The sequence below is a fragment of the Neomonachus schauinslandi genome, chromosome 6, assembly GCF_002201575.2.
Source record: "Neomonachus schauinslandi chromosome 6, ASM220157v2, whole genome shotgun sequence".
Taxonomy (NCBI): domain Eukaryota; kingdom Metazoa; phylum Chordata; class Mammalia; order Carnivora; family Phocidae; genus Neomonachus; species Neomonachus schauinslandi.
Window position 1 is genome coordinate 65,263,202 of NC_058408.1, and position 19,764 is coordinate 65,282,965.

Sequence of the window (19,764 nt, forward strand, 5' to 3'; positions counted from 1 at the left end):
CCCACCCTGCCCCTACCTGCGCAGGGCGGGCGGCTGACCGCCCCGACCGCTGAGTGCAAGGGTCGCAAGGCCGCACGCGAGCTCCTCCCGCGCGGGTCCGTCACAGCATCTCCCGGGAGACACGGCCGCCACAGGCAGGGCGCGCACGCCGCCGCCGCTGCTGCCGCCACACCTCCAGCCTCCGCCCGCGACCTCGCCGGCCGCCGCAGACCCACAGCGCCCGGGGCACCTCCGCCGGCTGCAGGTCGGCGCACAGATCGGCGACTCCGACGCCGCCGCTGCCTGCGCCGCGGTTCCGGGTCCTCCTTCCCGCGCCTCTGCCTCCCACACTCAGACAGCGCCGAGCCTGCTTTAAGCATTCCCCCGGGCGGACCGACCCAGCCTTATAAGCGGGGGAGGGGTGGGGAGGGGCGGGGCGCGGAGGGAGGGCACGGAGGGAGGGCAGCGGCCGGAAAGGAGATCGCGGCTCGGAGACCTCAGTTCTCGCGAGTCTTTCGGGCCTAGGCGTCGGCTCCGCGGGAATTTTCAAACTCTCGCAGGAGAAGGTGGGGGGAGGGAAGGGAAGCCTGCCTGGCACCGGCGGGTCATTTACATAAAACAGAATCTCGCCGTCTCCAAAGAGCTGCTGGGGCGGGGCTGGGTGAAACTACAAGTCCCGCGATGCCTTTCGGTCCACCCCGCTGTGGCGGCCGGGCGCGCGTATTCGCGCGGAGTCCGGGGTGATAGTTTCTGGCAGTGGCAGCCGGGATCCGCCTGCCTGGCGGTCCCGGAGAGTGCCGCCACGTTAGCGTGTAACCTTGTCCACTGGCGGCCACGGGGTGGTCACTGTCCCCGTGGCAGGCGCGTGTGCGCTCGGTGGTTTTCGTTCCCTGTGCTCCGACTCTTCGAGCCCAAGGTGGGCCTACTGGGGAAACGTTTTTCTTCCTCTTACATATTTTTAAATACCCGCGCTTGCTTTCGTGGCCACCGGTGTCACGCCGCCTAGTCGAATCTTTTTCCTAGTTTTACCCCGAAGCAGTTACCATTTTGGTCGCCGTAGGAATTTCTTTAATTTGTTGTTAGTATCTTTGAAGCTAGTCCCAGCACCAAACGCGTTTCAAACAAATAGATGTCAATTATGTCCCTGATAGTAAATACCAAATAAAAGGATTATTAACGTAAGGTAGAGGGAAGATTGTAGCAGGCCGCTTCTGTTTTCAGGAAAGTCTGTCCTTTTCTGTTACCCTCTCCCGTATGTTTTTTTGAGATATGCTACCTTTTAAAATGTAATTTCCTTTTTTCTGTAATTTGTGTTTCTTCATTGACAGCAACATCTAAATGTAACAACATATTTGCAAAGGTACTGGGCTAAGCTGCGGCAGCAGAGTTAAAAGGGGTTTTGGTTGTTTGTCTTAATTATTTTAAATAGACCGTTTCAAAGAGAAATCCCTCTGGCAAATGTGCTGATTTATGTCGTAGCCTTGCTTCCCATCCTACACTTACTTTCTTTGGCACCATTTTATGCTCAATCCATGAGTCCTGAACTTCTTGAGTTCTTAACTTTGGTATCCTCCTAAAGCTGTGTGACATTAGGAAAATCAAGTGACCTCTCTGGGCTTCAGTTAGCTTTAGAGCAAGGGGGACTGGATTAGAGAATTGACTCATTACACATACGTCTGTTAACTTTTCTCTAAGGGCCTGCCAGTTGTAAAATTCAAAAGTCTATCTCCTCATACTTATTATTACAGATTAATCAACTTTCTAAATCAGATTTTATTCTTTCCTTTCATCATTACCAGCAGAATGGTTTCTGTACGGTTATCTATAATCTGGAATGGTTTCTGTACGGTTATCTATAATCTGGACCAATCCTGCCTGTCCTATTTTATTTCCCTCCGTAGTTCTGAGGATCCTTTCTTCACTCTGATGAGAAAGCAAAAGGCAAACCGAGGGCAAAACATGAGCTGAAACCTCACGACCCGCACCCCCCAACTTAAGATGGGATATAATATATATATATATCAGATATTCCTCAGGCACTAGTAACTGCCTAAGAACAAGGCAAAGGAAAAATAAATGGTCAACTGATAAAGATCACAGTCATATAGGACTTGAAACTCCACTACAGTTTGTAATGTCTTAATGATTTACAAGAAAAACACAATCTTAATAATAGACCTCCAGGAACCTATAAACTCAGTTTCCTGGAGCCCTAATGTCCCCTTCACCTCCATAGGATAGAAGACCCTATATGATCAGTCACTCCTCACAATCACAGTGCAGGTCTTTTTGCCCACACGTCCTGTCCCCGCGCTATAATAAAAACACCTTTTGCACCAAAAAGGTCTCAGGAATTCTTGACTGTTGTGCTCAATGATCCCACATCAACTATCCTCTAAACATATTTCTGCCTTTCAGTGTCTCCTAGCCTCTCCCCTTGTCTAAATCTCAATATCCCTCGGGTCCAGCTCAAGCCTCTTTTCTCTCCCAAAACTTCTCTTCAACTTTAACCCACATTCATTACTAAGAACTTGCCCTGAAAATATGCTGTGATTTTATGTCTGTTTCCCTGTTTGCCTCCAACTCCCTCCATCCTCCTCCCATTACCCCCCTCAACCTGAGAGCAGACTATATCTCACATTTTTTTTTAAGATTTTATTTATTTATTTAATTGACAGAGAGAGAGAGACAGCATGAGAGGGAACACAAGCAGGGGGAATGGGAGAGGGAGAAGCAGGCTTCTGGCTGAGCAGGGAGCCCAATGCGGGGCTCGATCCCAGAACCCTGGAATCATGACCTGAGCTGAAGGCAGTCGCTTAACCAACTGAACCACCCAGGCGCCCCTGTATCTCACATTTTTTTTAACGCTACCCTCATAACTGCTAGTTGTTTATTTAAATTCCATTCGAAAAGTGAATTTTCACTTTAATGCTCTCGTTCAACCCTTTTTCCTCTTTTTCAGTCATTTAAGCATATGGCAAATTATTTGTTAGTTCCAAGAGATGTTAATAAGTACTAAATGAGGGAAAAAATCTGGGTTTGCTAGTCAAATGAGTTTGGGGAAAAACTGATTAAATAAAATCAAACATTTCTTTTACATATTACCTCACAGCCTTTAATAGGCTTGGCATTTCCCAAAGTTACTTGACCGTGGACTCCATTTATGCTCTTGGATCATCTGGCCTCATTGGTGTTCCCCAGGATGGACCTTGGTAAACATGGCCTCAAAGCTTTCCCTTACTGGAGGAAACATTGTGTCGTGAAAAGAATATGGTCATTTGGAGTCAAAAGAACTTGGGTTTTAATCCTTTTCACTACTTTCTGGCAACCTGACTTTAACTGAATTACTTCCCTCTCTGAACCTGATCTCTCCTCTGGGAAGAAGGGAGAACGTTACTTACTTCCCTTGCAGGGCTCTTGCAGAGATTAAAGAAAAGTATGTGCCCAGCTCAGAACTTCATTCCCTTTTTATCTATATGGTCAATAAGGTTTGGGTTTTTTTTTTGTTATGGTTTTGGTTTTGGTAAAAAGCCTACAAAATGATCATGTCTAGTTGGGACCCTCATGCTTCCATTTGGAATGTTTATTTAAGAGGCAGTATTTTAAGACCATGCCAGCATCCTGGGAGCAAACAGACAACCATGTGATTTCAGAGATCTTAGAATCTCACTGAAGTGCTGTGATTTAGATCTTGTTTATTTTACGAAGAAATTGGTGGGGGCAGGGAACTTTCCTGCTTTGACAGCAAAACAACAACAAAGGGAGCTTGTCTGTCTCAAATAGAGGTAATCCTTTGTCCTAACAGTTACATTTTCATTATTCTTGTAGAGATTATTGGTTAGAACAAGCAGTGCCCCACCCTTGACTTTCCCAATTGACAATTAGCTTGGTGACTGAAGAATGTTATTTTTCTTGTTCCCCACGATGCTTCCAGAGATGGCATAATGCCAACATATAAATTAATAGATAATTGTTTAGTGAATTAGTGTATATGTATTGATTTCACCATTCAAAGCAAAATATACAGTGTTTGATTAAAAGGGACACTGGAGATATTCAGGCCAAACAGGTCATTTTATAGATGGGGAAACACATTGTCAGATGATTTTCCACAAATACTTTGGGATGGATTTTATTTGTTTTCTTTTAAAAAAAAATAGATATTAAATCAAAACTGGAGTTTAAGAGTCATTTGAGCCAGCCAGGCATCCTTATTATGTCATTATGCCCTTGTAAGAATGTTTTACATGAATGATACCCCAAAAAGCCACATAGTTTCTTTCTTTCCCTCTGAACACTGATAGTATTTGTCATGAACATGGTACCACAATTAATCTCTTCTTAAAAATTATTTCCTTTTCTGCCTCTCCTTGTTTTTCACATCCTCCTCTCCCAATGTTAGTTCTTAAAATCTGTACGTGTGTGTGTGTGTGTGTGTGTATATATATATTTTAAAGACTTTATTTATTTATTGGGGAGAGAGAGTGCGCCTGCGCAAGAGTTGGGGGAGGGATAGAGGGAGAGGGAGAGGCAGACTCCTCCCTGAGCAGGGAGCCCAAAGCTGGGCCAATCCCAGGACTCTGGGGTCACGACCTGAGCTGAAGGCAGAGGTTTAATCGACTGAGCTACCCAGGCATCGAAAGATCTGTATATTTTAACTAAAACTATCAAGGGTCTGATTTCTCTCTTCCTTAGCCCAGAAAACATCATTAATGATGGATCTTGAAATTCTGCCACATGCTCACATATCATGGCATTTTTTTTTTCAACCTTTGCCTTTTCAAGACTCCTGATTGCCTTAGGGGGTTGATATACCAGATTCCAGAGAGCATGTAACAGTTACAAGCTTCTTTTAGTCAGTGGTGTTGCAAGTATTGCTCATAACTCACAAATTTCTCACTTGTCCCAAGCTCCTGCCTCTAAGGAAGCCCAGCTAAGAGAAGTTGGCTCTGCACAGTTGAAAAGTGATGGAATGAGCACGACCAAGTCTGATATTCCAGTGAGGGAATAGGTCACCCATTTTAATAATTGCTTTCTGCCTAGTTTATTCGATGGATTCTCAGCCTTACTTTTTCTCATGAACTTATTTGAATCCCATTGAGCTTACATGTCCTATAAGAACTGTGGTGTTTGCATGGTGCTTTAAATTTTCAAAGTGTCGTAAATTGTTAGTCAAAACAATAGCTCTACATGGTTTAGATTATAAACTGTAGATTTTTTTTTCCCTTTTGCCTTTTTCTGATCTTTACTTCTTCTTGGGTCCTCTGTATGGTTTTTTAATAAACTTCAGGTAGATTTGTTGGATTTGATTATAGAAGGACGTAGGTGACATGGTATCCATTTTTCAGCATGAAATGTCCCTGAAAATCAAAACAAGATGTTCACTAGGATGCCTAAGTGGAGAGCCAGCAATGGAATGTCCAGGATAAAGTTCGGCATACCCTAGAACATTCCTCTCCTGAAAATAAGTTTAAGTGTAGAAGATCTGTAGGGTTTAGAAATGAATTATTTATTAGCAGACCACAGAATTCCTGTTTAGTAATGAAAACAATATAGAACTTTAATAAAATTAAAATTACATCCCTAAGATTCTAAATCAGACCTCTCAAGTTGTATTTTTCATTATAGTTTTGTTTCAGTTCCCTGTCATTCATTCATTTGTTGGTCCATCCATCAAATATTTACTGAATGTTTTCAGTAGGCTGGTTGTTAAGGCACTGGGGATACAAAGCTTGATAAGACCAGTATCTGTGTCCTTCAGCAACGCAATGAGGACAACATAATAAAATGAAAAATTACCTTTTGTTTGAAATATTTTTTTATAAAACCCCTTCCCTTTTTTTAATATTTATTTATTTGAGAGAGAGAGAGAGAGCACGCATGTGCGTGCAAGCAGGGGATGGGGCAGAGAGAGAAAGAATCCCAAGCAGACTCCCTGCTGAGCTGACTCCAACATGAGGCTCATCCCAGGACTCTGAGATCATGACCTGAGCCGAAATCAGTAGTCGATGCTCAACTGACTGAGCCACCCAGGCACCCCTAAACCCTCCTTTGAAATCAAAGAGAGCTACAACTCTTTCTTGAATATCTTATTGATAATTATAATGAACACTCAGTGTCCTAGTCAGTCATAGGACTATTCTACCTTCACCTTCTGGTTTTGGTTAAGCCATGTATTCAAAAGAATTGGTTGGGTCACAGATTCATTTCCTACCAGTTGGGCAAAATTAAGGAAGGCCTGCCACTTTTATGTTTTTGAATGATGGCTCTATAATCCCAGATTTCTTTTGTTTGTATGGTTCTACATTCTCTTATTTAAAGGGTCTAATTTTATTTTATTTTTTTTAAAGTAGTCTCCATGGAGACCAACGCAGGGCTTGAACTCGTGACCCTGAGATCAAGACCTGAGCTGAGATCAAGAGTTGGATGCCCAACTGACTGAGCCATCCAGGCACCCCTTAAAGGGTCTAATTTTAAAGTTAAATAACTACCCTTCATTACCTTTGCCACAGATTGTGGACATGAAAGTTCAATACACTTGGCAAAATACAGTGCTTTGATTAAAGTACGAATAAAAAAACACCCCCTTGCAATACATTGTTCCCGCAACATTTACGTTTTGTATGGTTGGGAGGTTTTTACACTCTCTGGGCTATTGACATAGCACTCATGCGATCTTTTAATCCCATGTCAGACAACATATATTACCTTATCAATGGAGCAGCTATTGGAAAACAGACACTTGATAAATCTTTAGTAAATAAGACTGGGGAGCTATCTCCTCAGCAGGGTAGACAGTGGAAACTTTAACTTCTCGAAAGCAGAGGGAGGAGGGACACAGCAAAGCCATCGTAGAAGAATACCTGTCTTTTTGAGTTAGTGTTCAAGGATTAGAGAAGATGATCAAGAGTTTCTCAGTTTAAAGATCATGAAAATTTCTTCCCCCCCAAAAATAAAAATAAAATAAAGACCATAAAGGGGGTGCCTGGGTGGCTCAGTCGGTTGAGTGTCCGACTCTTGATTTCAGCTCAGGTCATGATCTCAGGATCATGAGATTGAGTCCCGCGTGGGGCTCCACACTCAGCAGGGAGTCTGCTTGAGATTCTCTCTCTTTCTTTCTGCCCCCACCCCCGACGTGTGTACTCTTTCTATCTCTAAAATAAATAAATGAAATCTAAAAAAATTAAAAAATAAAGATCATAAAGATTTCAAAGAGTCAAATACAGTCCCACTGGTACTGCAAGACTTGGGTGGAGTCATGGGGCAGAACCATGAAAAGACAAAGTGATACATGAAAACCAACCTTAGCAGGCTTGGATATGATTCCAGCTGATTTGGAAACCATTTGTTACTTATAATAAATCTCCATATGTCATTCAATGACAGTTGCAGGCTGGTCCTTAAGAGCCCAGTGACGGGCGCCTGGGTGGCTCAGTCGTTAAGCGTCTGCCTTCGGCTCAGGTCATGATCTCAGGGTCCTGGGATCGAGCCCCGCATCGGGCTCTCTGCTCCTTGGGAGCCTGCTTCTCCCTCTGCCTCTCTCTCTCTCTCTGTCTCTAATGAATAAATAAATAAAATCTTTAAAAAATAAAAAAGAACCCAGTGACTTTGTTAATGGTATTTAATTAGAATCATTTCTTTCCTTTGTTATTTTTGTTGGCACACTTCAAACCTGTGTATTGTCAGCCTCCTGGAGAACAAGAGATCTGAAACTGTGGCTCCCAACTTCAGGTCAGCCGTTGCAACCCCCCAGACCATCAGGCCCACAGGCCAGCACAGCCTGAGCCACATTCCACTCTAGACCAGCCTCAACGCCAACACAATGGGGGCAGCGTCTCCAGCACATGGTTGAAAGCAGCATTCTCCAGAGAATTTTCTGGAAACATGAAACACTTTGGGAAGCAGTATGTTGAAACACAAAAGCACTGAATTCACAGGGAGCGGATGTCCATCCCAAAGATGATGTTACCTTCGCTATCTGTGTCCGTGGAGAAAGACCTTAAACTGTCCAAGCCTCTGTGTCTGTTATAAGGATTATGTGTAACAACATGTAGTAAACTTTGAACTTCTACCAAGTATTCGCTGGTGCCAACACTTTGCTGGACATTAGATGACTTATTTAAAGAACAATGTGTGAGGTTATGGAACATGTTTCTCTGATGTTTCGGATGAATTGTTCTACATAAATATCAGGCTATCGCTGTATTAAGCTTTTTCTTCTAAGTTGCTAGTCATTGATTTTTAATGTTAACCCATCTAATACATAATTTCATATATAAATCATGGGTCACCAGAGTCAGAGGGCCCTTCGAAATGACCTAACCCAACCTGTTTCAATGGGATTCTTGCTCAAAGTCGTGTTTAGTTTTGGCAAACTGAAACAAGACATCCCACTGTGTTCCTGAGTTGCTGTATCCCATTTACTTCAACTAGAAGAAAATTAATTACCCTTTATGACACAACTGCAAACCAAATAAATAAAGTCTACTCTCCTGCCCATTTTCCAACATCAACATGGGTAATTAGACAAGAAACAAAACACAGTTGAGATATGAGAAGCAAAGCGTTTCCAGCCTAATGAACCAGAATTAAAATAAATAAATAAATAAAATAATCTTCATCCATTATTGCTGCTACTATCTGGTGTGTTGGCAGCAAGTTAATGGAAGGGCCACTCCAGACAAAGGGAGTTAATGAGCGATGTTGCTATTTGCACTGGTTGGGAAGCCCGTTGTCTTGACACAGGAAGTGTTCAGGGATGCATTACAACATCTCGTATCACTGTATTCTGATTATTTTTTTATAAGTTATCTTCCTGACCACCTGGCAAGCTTTGTTAGTGGCTCTGTCACTTTTCCGCAACACTCCTCGAATAACCTGCCATCTATAGGCGTTCACTTTTTTTAAAGAAATAAATGAATATGCTTTCTCTTCTTTCTGGGAGTTGGAGAGCAAGAAAGAAAAAACGATAGAGGTATCTGTGCATAAAAACAAACACGGGGGGCTCTCCCTTTACTGTCAATGAGAAGTAGATGTGGGGAGAGGTGCTTTAATTTGCATCTCACGTGGATGTGGCCGCACTGGACTTGGCTGGGGTGGGGGGCCGGCGGCGACACACCTGCCGCAGGCAATCCCAGCCCTGTACTGTGTACCTTGGAGCCGAGACACAGCCTCTGCTGGGCTCTCTTAGGGCAGCTTACAGTCTACACCGAGGAGCTCCTTGGGTATGGGTTGTGCTGGAGCACCCCACGGTTTCCAAATGAAGATTTATTTCAAGCAGGGAAGTCTTCCTGATGACTCCCATTTTGAATTCTTAGTGCTCTGAAAAGCTTTAGATGACCAGAAGATGAGAGAAATCTAAAGCCATGCCATAGCTCCATAAATACAGATATTTTCAGTTGTTTGTTTTTGTTTTAGCTCATTTTCTTTCCCCTAAGAGTGAGCAGTGGAAATGGCAAACCCTTTCCCCCACTTGCCAGTCCTGGCATCATCCTCAGGTCCTTGCTTTCAAGCCCTGTGACTCTCCTGGCAACCCCCCCACCCCGCTGCCGCTGCCACTGACCACCTGAGTGCTTCCTGATGTTTTCTGGGCCCATGAATCCCTGCATGACAGAGCCTCATGTGGACACCGTGACATTTTCTGTTTCCCTACAACGTGCTTTTAATTTCATTCTCTTCCAAAGCTTGGTCTTTCCTCTTGCTACTTTTCTGAATTACGTGGTTCCTATTAATCTCTTGATTTGTGTGCCATCTGATTCACTTTTTAGCCTTCTGAAGAGTTTGCTGACCTTCACTTGTTTCCTGGCATTTATATGGCCAACCATTGTACTTGTCGTTGAAGGTTGGGAGGAAGAGCTTTAAGAGCGACGGATCTGGCCAGCAGCCCTTTAGACCCCCTCGGGGTGACGGCACCATGACCCGGCTCCAGTCTTGGCCTCGGAGGTCCAGAAACTGAGTCCTGCCAGGACTCCCAGAGCTCATCTGTCTCAAGGAGATTGACTTGTAGGAACCACGTTTGTAAGAAGTTTATATATAAATACAAATTCTAATTTATTAACTTACAGTAGTGGATATTTCCTTGTTTTAACTAGGATCCCTGTAACTCCTCTCCAGAGCACCCCCTTTTCCTATAGTGAAGTACCTGGGAAATGGAATAATCAAGAGATTGCTTGATGAACATGAAATCAGAGTTTGAAGGGGGGAATTGTTTTGAGAGAGATTTCATCCAGGCCTGAGAAGCCCGATGACTCACAATTGCCTCACAACAGAGGACAGTCTGTGCTGGATACACATGGCCAGCTCCAGGCCCCTGACTTCCTGTCCCAGGGAGAAAAGGTTCACTGCTGCCAATGTGAGTGCAAGGTCAGTCCAGACAGAGTCCAGTACAACGGAGGGGGGTTTTGCTGGTGCAACTACAACCAGGCTGGCTCCCCGAGTTTACTTCCAGGTGCCTGCCAGTGATGTATGGGTGTTTCCACTCTTCTCCACCCACATGTATTCATTCAGTCTCTTGATTCACTCTCACTGATGCTCAAGTCTATCCATGATATGTGTGAATTTCATTCATTTGTCATTCAAAGGACAATTTTATGTCCCTTATTTTCTTGGGGGATACCTTGCTCTCACTTCTACAAGTTACTATGTACCAATATTACACCCTTCTTTCTTTTTTTAAGATTTATTTTTAAAAGATTTTATTTATTCATTTGAGAGAGAGAGAGCATGAATGGGGGGGAGGGGCAGAGGGAGAGGGAGAAGCAGACTCCCTGCTGAGCAGGGAGCCCGATGCAAGTTTCAGTCGCAGGACCTGGAGATCACGACCTGAGCAGAAGGCAGATGTTTAACTGACTGAGCCACCCAGGCACCCCAAAAAGGCACCTCTTTATTTCAGAGGGAGAGAGAGTGCACGAGCGGGAGGGGCAGAGAGAGAAGGAAAGAGAGAATCTTAAGGCAGGCTTCAACCCAGTGTGGAGCCCGATTCAAGGCTCAATCTCATGACTCTGAGATCATGACCTGAGCCAAAACCAAGAGTCGGAAGCTCAACCAACTGCGCCACCCAGGCGCCCCATACACTCTTCTATAATTCTAACAGATCATTTATGAAAGCCCTTGTTCTTCCTGCTATAATATATTTACTGTCAAATCATGGCAGGGAATGGGGGAGACAGAGCACATTTTCCAGGGTTGTTTGCTGGGGCCATCACCTCGGTCCGTGAATACCGGGGAAGACAGTGCAATGCTGGGAGAGAGCACAGTCTGACCTGGGTTGGAATCCTGTCTCTACAACTCATTGCCTGTGAGACCCCAACTGATTTACCTGACCTTTCAAAGGCAGCACTACTCCAAGCGTGGTCTTCAAGCAGTCTAGATAGGTCTTCAAGGAACTAAGATGCTGCTACCAGAATGTGAAATCATTCACTAAATGCACTGACTTTCTCTCAAGAGGAACTTTTTCAGTGAAGAAGGCAGTATGTTGATTTACCTTCCAGCCCTGGCTCCTTAGCAATAAAATTGGGAAATAAAACCAACTAAGTAGAGCTGCTGTTGTAGGGATAAGACTAATGATGACACATGATACATGCCAGGAGTACAACACATAGTTGTCTCTTTTGTTATTTTGTTGGTATTATTGCAGTTTAGCATTGACAGAGGAGTTTTCTACTGATATAGCCCAGCAACTGGCTCACAGAAGGGAAGAGAAGCGGGAGGCTGAGGGTTTACACCTGTCATTCATCCCACAACTCTGCAGCCCCAGCGCACCTCTCTCAGCATCGACTCCCTCATGGGGACACTGGGGTGATAATAGTGCCTCCCTGCTTGAGTTGTCATTGGGACTTAAAGTATACAGCCTGTGTAAAACCCTCAGGATAGGCCAAACACATAGTAGGCGTCCAATAAATGCTAGTTTTCTTCCCTCATTGTCAAAATGAGGGAAGAAATGCTTTCAAGAATGGTACCATAATATTCAGGGAAACAACCATATGCAAAAGTTTCCCAGGGGCGACAGCAACTCCAGAACAAACAAAATTAAAGCAAGGAACAAAGAGGAAGGACACTGCTGGTAAGAATGAAAATAGAAACACCATAGTGTGGTATTTTTCTCTAACTTAATGCTGTGAGATGCACATGAACCTGAACTGTGGCTCAATATGGCCATGTTGAAAGCATGGGACTAGTGTCTCCTACAGAGCTCTCTCGCATGAACCATGGGCTTTTCTTTCTGACTGAGCTGAATGTCCTCATTCTTACATGTTCCCAGAGTGACTGATCCTTCCCACCTCCACCAAGTGACTGATCCTTCTGGGCGCCTGGATGGCTCAGTTGGTTGGGCGACTGCCTTCGGCTCAGGTCATGATCCTGGAGTCCTGGGATCGGGTCCCGCATCGGGCTTCCTGCTCGGCGGGGAGTCTGCTTCTCCCTCTGACCCTCCCCCCTCTCATGTGCTCTCTCTCTCATTCTCTCTCTCTCAAAATAAATAAATAAAATCTTAAAAAAAAAAAGTGACTGATCCTTCCCACCTCCACCTGCCTTCTTGTGTGTGGTCAGTGTGACTGCTGACACCTTTTCCACATTGCAAAGTAATGGAAAAGACTAATTACTGCTCTATTTTATAACATAACCATCAGTTCGTAGTAACAATTGTGTATGTGTGTGTGTGTCTCTCTCTCTTTTTTTTTTTCAGAGATAGAGAGAGCAGAGGAGAAGGGGCAGGAGGAGGGGGAGAGAATCCCAAGTATGCTCCATGCTCAGCATGGAACCCAAGGCAGGGCTTGATCCCATGACCCTGAGATGGTGACCTGAGCTGAAATCCAGAGTCTGACGCTTAACCAACTGAGCCACCCAGGCTCCCCTTTCTAATGATTTTCTTAACAACATTTGCTTTTCTCTAGCTTTATTGTAAGAATACAGGATAAAATACACATACAAAATATGTGTTAATTGACTTTGTGTCATTGGTAAGGCTTCTAGTCAATAGTACTCTATTTGTATGTAAGTTTTGGGGGAGTTAAAAGTTACATGTGGATTCTCGACTGTGTCTGTGCTCCTAACCCAGGTGTTGTTCAACGGTCAACTCTACTTGGAACCTAACAAGTGCTCAGGAAGTATTAGCTATTCCTATGAGAACTATACATTTAAGAAAATTAAGCAGATGCCTCTAGTTTCTTCAAATTCCACCTTCACTTGTTTACTACCAGTCAACATATATTTAGTAATAAACCAAGAGTTTGACCTTAATCATTCTCTTATGACAGAAGGGTGTTATTCATATTGTAGGAATATTGTGCTTTCCACACAATTAAAGTTTGTTGTCATACAGCTGGCCTCCCATGGAGGCACTAAGAAATTCCCAGTGTGTGTGCCCATTCAGTCATGATGTCAGTCACTCTTGGCCCAGTCACCTGTTTGGGGAATAATTGCCTGGACTCTTGGTCTCTGTTTTGGGTTGAATTGTGTGCTCCCTAAAACATATGTTGACACAGATCAATGGAACAATATAGAGAGCCCAGACATAAACCCATGCATATATGGTCATTAATCTATGACAAACGAGGAAGGAATGTACTTTGGGGAAAAGACAGTTTCAATAAATGGTGTTGGGAAACCTGGGCAGCCACATGCCAAAGAATGAAACTGGATTGCTTTCTTACACCACACACAACAACAAACTCAAAATCAAAATCAATTGAAGACCTAACTGGGAGACCTGAAACCATGAGACTCCTAAAACAAAACAGACATAATCTCTTGGACATCAGCCTTAGCAACATACTTAGGATATATGTCCTCAGGCAAGGGAAACAAAGCAAAAACAAACTGTGAGGGCTACCCCAAAGTAAAATGTTTTTGCATAGCAAAGGAAACCATCAACAAAATGAAAAGGCAATCTATTGAAGGGGAGGGAGGAGATATTTACAAATGATTTATCTGATAAGGGGTTAATATTCAACACATATAAAGAACTGATACAACTCACCACAAAAAAAACCCCACAAATAATCCAATCAAAAAATGTGCAGAATACATTTATAGACATTTTTCTAAAGAAGGCATCCAAATGGCCAGCAGACACATGAAAAGGTGCTCATCATCAGGGAAATGCAAATCAGAACAACAATGAGATATCACTTCAGACCTGTCAGAATGGCTAGTATCCAAAAGACAAAAGAATGACCAGTATTGGTGAGGATCTGGATAAAAAGTGTAGGTGGAAATGGACATTGGTGCAACCCCTATGGAAAAGAGTATAGAGGGTTCTCAAAAAATTAAGAAAAGAAATACCAAATGATCCAACACTTCCACTACTGAGTATTACCCAGAGAAAATGAAAACATTAATTTGAAAAGATATACTGCACCCCTCTGTTCATTGCAGCTTTATTTATAATAGCCAAGATTTGGAAGCAACTCAAGTGTCGGTTGATAAATGAATGGAAAAAGATGTGGTACACACACACACACACACACACACACAATAGAATACTACTCAACCATAAAAAAGAAAGAAATCTTACCATTTGCACCAACATGGTGTATTATGCTAAGTGAAATAAGTTGCTCAGAGAAAGACAAATACCATATGATTTCACTTATATGTGGAATCTAAAAAACAAAATAAATGAGCAAACAAAAAGAGAAACAGACTCATAAATACAGAGAATAGACTGGTGGCCACTGGCGGGGGGGAGGTGGCCAAAATGGGTGAAGGGGATTAAAATGTGCAAACTGCATGGGGAATACAGTCAGTAAGATTGCAATAACGTTGGATGGTGACAGAAGGTGACTATATTTACTGTGTGAGCACTGAGTAGTGTATGGAATCATTGAGTCACACTGTTGTGCAAAAACCAATATAACATTGTATGTCAACTATACTTAAATAATAAAGAAAATTTAAAGGTATGGTGAAGACCATAGTATCTCAGATATCCCAGTATCCCAGAATGTGACCTCATTTGGAAATAGGTATATGTGATGAGGTCTGTCATCATACCGGAGTAAGATGGCCCCTTAAATCAACATGACTGGTGTCTTTTAAGAAGAGAAGAGACACAGACACAGAGGGAAGGTGTCCCTGGGAGGCAGAGATTGGACTGATGCAGCCGCAAGAAAGGAACACCTGGGGCCACCGGAAGCCAGAAGACACACAGGAGGATCTCCCCTGAGAGGCTTTGGGGGAAGCGTGGCCCTGCTGACGCTGTGAGGTTGGACGCCTCCATGACAGTGAGAGAGCAAGTTTCAGTTTGTGGTCATTTGTTACAGCAGCCCTAGAAAACTAATCCAGGCTCCTAGACCAGAGAGTAGAACCTAGAGGCAAGTCCCGGGCCAATGGCAGAGAATCCTCAGCAGGAGGAATCCATGTTGTCTGCAAAACCAGCTTCCATGAGGCAGGTCCTTCACGTGGGGCCGGTGGGGTCAGGGAAGCAAGGAGGTGCTTGCAAAGTTGAGCCAACACTTTGGGACTAGAGAGGGATAGAATGAGATCTGCAGGCCTTCTCAGAGAGGCTTTCCCGGACGGCCGCCCTAAGTACACCCCTCCCCTCCTTATCCCCCCACCTGCTGTGTCTTCCTGGCACCAGCTGACGCAGGTTACCTTTACTTGTTTACTGTCTAACTTCCCAAGGACAATTTCCCCCACAAGAACAGGGACCACCGGTAAAATTTATCAAGTGTTCTTTCGTTTCGTTTCCCCTGCATTTTGCACAGGTGATGTGTCTCCCTGTATTTTGCATGCAGTTTTTGTCTTTTTAATCAGCAAAGGATATTAAAACCTACGAGCTTTAGGGGGCTGGTGGCAGGGACTCAAGCTTTCTCTCAAGTTTTGTTTACTGTTTGTATCTTAAATGTATACCAAATGCTTAATGAATATTTTTGGAATGAGTGATTGAATAAATGATGTTATGGTTTTTAAATTCTCTATATGTGATTCACCTTTCCTTCTCCCCCCAACAGTATTAAGTAACTTCTTCTGGGAAAGTATTCCCTTTTTCAGCCAGGCTGGAGAAAACCTAACAAAAGGATATGGTCAGGCCTAGGCCATACTAGAAGGGACACGTCCCCACTACAATTCTCCCCAGTTCCCAATAGCCAGGTTCTATCGCATTCCTAGAATCCCGGTTCAGTACTGGCTTTGCTCTACTCTAATAAATGTCTCCTTACCATTTGCTCCAACATCAAGCCTCCTTTGGAGAGGAGCATAAGAGAACATTGGCAGATTCCAGTGGATTTAAACGGGTTAATGTGACATTGCTAACTATTGTTCTATTCGTTCATGAATTCTGGAAGGTCATCAAAGTTGGATATGTGGATCTAGCAACTGATCGTTTATTTTAAGAAAACCTGCAGAGTGTCCTCGGTAATAAAAAACAAAGAAACCTGTAACTCAGGGTAGGTGTAGCACATGGGACTTTGCTAAGACCCTCAGGAGTCCCAAGAGGATAGCCAGTCGGCAATATCTGAAATTCTGCAGTCTTCCATTTTGCTACCCTTAGAACAACTGTTCCTGAAAACAGGGATGTTAGCCCCGAATGAGCAAGTGTCTTCAATTTGTGCCCAGCTAGACAGACTGCCTTGCCAATCAAGCTAACCCTGAAGTCACAGAAGGAACTTGTCCTGAATTTCCCTGAGAGCCAACAGCACGAAGAACTGTTAAACAGGGAGAATAAAATCCCCCAGGACTGGTGCACACTCCCAACCTCATTGCCTAGCAGCTTGAGGCCAAAGGCAGATACACACAATATCTGTCAGCTGTTCCAGGGGGGAAAGGCTCCCAGATGATCTCAGGCTCAGCTTTGCTTATGTTCAGCCCAGATTGCTGGAGAAGTCTGCCATCCCCCCGCCCCCCGGTGGCGTAAAAGCAGCCTCCAGACTGGCCATCACCGTCACACCGAGGTGGCCCTACGAGTTCAGCAATCACGGGACGGTCAGAAAAATACACGTAATGGAAGATGAGGAACACAGATCAAGGCAACACAAGATTCCAACAGCCTTATCTAACTGCAGGGACTTCAGAACTGGGCTTCTGCACATAGAAACCAAGTGTATCCAGAGCCGTAAGTTTCAGGCAAATCCCTCTGCAAGGGTCACTGATGAGATCATCTGTCAGAGCGTGGAACCTGGATCAGATGACCCTGTGAGCCTCACTGTCTCTGTCATGATATGGGTTTCTTGCTTGTTAAAGAGTTAGAAAGATAATAACCAAGAATGTCAAAACTAGCAAGTATGATGTGACAAAATGCTAGTACCTAATTTAATTAGAAGGCAGAACCCCTTTATAGAGCGTTTGATATGCTCTACACTCCAAAATCGTCAATCTGCTCAGCATTTCTCATCTCCTCGTTGAGCTTGCCAAACACCTACGAAGAACAGAAATGGTCTCATTTTTATCCAAATCCATTTTCTTTTGTATAAAAGATTTTTTTTTCAAGATTTGCTTCAGTCCTTTAAGCTAACGTGACAATCCCCTGTATTTACATAGCACTGTTAACTTTTCCAAACTCAGCTCTTTTCTATTATCTGTCTGGAATATAAGCTCCTGAGGGCACTGCTATGTCCTTGGGAGCAGTGCCCAGCACACAGTAAGTGCCTTCCTGTGTTTCTGACCCATTAGCTCTATTACAACTGTATTTGCTTTCACAGCTAGGGTTAGATATTTCTGGCAGGTTGTTGTCCTCATGAAATAAATAGTTTCACCTCAAGCCGATCCCTATAAGCATATCAGATTATATATTTCACAAAGGTGCCCTTTGAAATAAAGTGAGCTGCATCGAGAAACCCAGTTTTGAAAAGTCTTGCTCTTTCTTCCATCAGAATGAAAGTTCGAGAAATTTCATGAAGAATTCATAATTGTTTATGTTTCTTTTTTTAAAAAGATTTTATTTATTTATTTGAGAGAGAGAGAGAGAGAGCACTAGAGGGGGGAGAGTCAGAGGGAGAAGCAGACTCCCACTGAGCAGGGAGCCCAATGCAGGGCTCCATCCCAGGACCCCGGGATCCTGACCTGAGCTGGAGGCAGATGCTTAACCCACTGAGCCACCCAGGCGTCCCATAATTGTTTACGTTTCCTATCAGAGTCACACATTTTGCCATGTCATTATTTAAGGAAGGTTAATCATATTGTAATACTTCCTCTTTTCTGATCAAAGAAACTGTAAACATATCAGCAAAAAGGGAACCAGGGTTCTATCTGAAACACTAATGTATTTAGAGAGAACAACCCTGAAACCCTAAAATTTCTCAGTGACCCAGATGTGTTTTGCTGTACATGAGCAAGGTCTTATGTTTACTGTTTTGTAAAAGTCTCTGTCTCTCTCTATTGAGAGGGTTTTTGTAGTGGCTTGCTACTTTCTTCAGTGCTATTTGTCATACACGTAAAAGCAAAGACAGGTTGGTAAGTGCAGTAACACAGAATAACACCTGTGTTTCCCATATATATTAAAGCCCCAGGGTACAATTTATTTCCATTTGGAGTATGAAGGCCACACAAGAACTGCTTGGCCATGCAGAACAAGCTCTTGTCTTCACATCTGTCCACTAATTCAGGTCAGTTCTCAGTAGTTCAAGGAAGCTAACTGTTCTCCAAAGAACAGTACAAGTAGCCGCAGAAGAAAAGGATCCATGGAGATCTTTTGAATGCAAATGTTTTTATTTCCCTTATCATTTAAAACCATCATGAAGGTGAACCTCTTGGCTTGATTCACTTATTGAAACTCATAGTAGGGTCAGTTAATGTTCAAGAAAAATTATCGACTTCAAGCCTGTGGGATAAAACTCTTTTAGGATATATACTTAACTCGAAATTGCCATCTTTGATAGTATCATTAAAAAAGAAATTATATACATTCTTCTAATTAGGCATAACCCTTCATTAGAAGTTAACCATGGGTTAAACGGCACCAGCCTCTAATCTACTTATCCCATTAATGTGGCAATCTTTTGTTGCTACCTATTATTTTATGTGCATGTAGGTACTCAATAAAAACTTTTAAAATAAATGAATGCAAATATTCTACCTTCCTATAGTGCATGCCCCCGTATTGCCCCTGCCCACCACTTGCATTCCATAAAATGCAGGGTCATAGCTGTATAAGATGCTTGTGTTCAAGTGAGTTGCTTTAAACATCTCTCTCCATACTCATTGGCAGGTTCTGCTTCTCTTTTCCAGACCCTCAGGGAATCTTTCCAGGATGCTTCTTTTCTACCCTGCTACATTGACTCACCCACCCCCTCTACCAGCTCTGCTTAGAGTCCCTTTGCTTCAGACCCAGCATTCACCCATTGGCCTGGTCCCTCTGCTAGATGAAAGATGCTTCACACTCTCTTCTTGGGTGCTGGTTCTGGGCTCCTCATCCTGCAGCCTGGGAAGGACAGCCAGTCCCAGCCTCAGAGGGACATTCAGATGGCTCGGACTTGGTGGTAATGGTGAGCTGACCACCGTGACCACTGACTTCGAGGTTGACTGGGCTGGTTACCAAAGCGTCTTCTTCACCACTCCCCTCACCATCCAGTTAACAGAAAGATCATCACAGGAAGGCAGAGGAATAAAGTAGTCCCTCAAGGGCATATGAGCTTAGGTTAGTGTCTGGCACTGTGCTGTGCATAAATATTTGCTGTCACAGCAGATTTTGATGTGATGATCCCGCCTGTGTACCTTTGTCCCTTTAGACAAATCTAAACTTCTGTTTAGGGAAACTCAGGCATAATCTCCTTCTCTGGTTACTTTATAGGGCAGTCGAGGTGGAGCAAGAAGCCACAAAGCCCTGTCTAACAAATTAAAGCAATATTTATA